Source organism: Aplysia californica, unplaced genomic scaffold (genome assembly GCF_000002075.1).
Source record: "Aplysia californica isolate F4 #8 unplaced genomic scaffold, AplCal3.0 scaffold01443, whole genome shotgun sequence".
Lineage (NCBI taxonomy): Eukaryota > Metazoa > Mollusca > Gastropoda > Aplysiida > Aplysiidae > Aplysia > Aplysia californica.
In genome coordinates, this window is record NW_004798713.1 from 37,192 (window position 1) to 38,126 (window position 935).

The following is a 935-nucleotide window of genomic DNA, read 5'->3' on the forward strand; positions in this document are numbered from 1 at the left end:
TAGATAGATAGGTAAGGTTTATACAGTGTATAAGTTTTACCGGGAATAGATAGGTAAGGTTTATACAGTGTATAAGTTTTACCGGGAATAGATAGGTAAGGTTTATACAGTGTATAAGTTTTACCGTGAATAAATAGAGATAAGGTTTGTGGGAGAAAAATGAGCCAAGCCCCATCAGCGGGGGCTGTCTATCCCACAAGCGATTTCTTGGAGGCCGGGCTTGGTGGTTTCTGTGTTGGTTGAATCCGAATTGTTTTTCATGAATAGAAAAAATGAAGAATCCAACTCCTTTTGTTGAATGCGAGTTCCACTTTACCCTATCTTTATTTTCTACGGCTAGCGTTGCGTACAGTGTCATGCATATCTCTTCCATGTGTGTATAGAATTGCGTCTTTAGAGTCCTTTTTTTTTTTTTTAAAGAAGGAAGAAAGATTTGTGAAACATGTTCTGGTGTAGTAGAGATCCTTGTAACATTTGCCACTGTTTGCTTGTTCACCGCGATGGCCATCTTGTGTGTGTGACCATCTTGTGTGTGTGACCATCTTGTATGTATGACCATCTTGTATGTGTGACCATCTTGTATGTGTGACCATCTTGTATGTATGACCATCTTGTATGTATGACCATCTTGTATGTATGACCATCTTGTATGTGTGACCATCTTGTATGACCATCTTTTATGTATGACCATCTTGTATGTATGACCTTCTTGTATGTATGACCATCTTGTATGTATGACCATCTTGTGTGTATGACCGTCTTGTATGTAAGACCATCTTGTATGTGTGACCATCTTGTATCATGTATGACCATCTTGTATGTGATGACCATCTTGTATGACCATCTTGTATGTATGACCATCTTGTATGTATGACCATTTTGTATGTGTGACCATCTTGTATGTATGACCATCTTGTATGTATGACCATCTTGTA

The 935-nt window shown here is 38.3% G+C and overlaps 1 long non-coding RNA gene across 1 annotated transcript; it reads left to right on the plus strand.

The window, feature by feature from the left end:
* The first annotated feature begins 6 nt into the window (after nt 1-6).
* Nucleotides 7-266, plus strand: LOC106013896. Its single transcript, XR_001185474.1, has 2 exons — nt 7-95; nt 138-266. It is a non-coding gene; the product is annotated as an uncharacterized LOC106013896 (long non-coding RNA).
* Nucleotides 267-935: the final 669 nt, after the last annotated feature.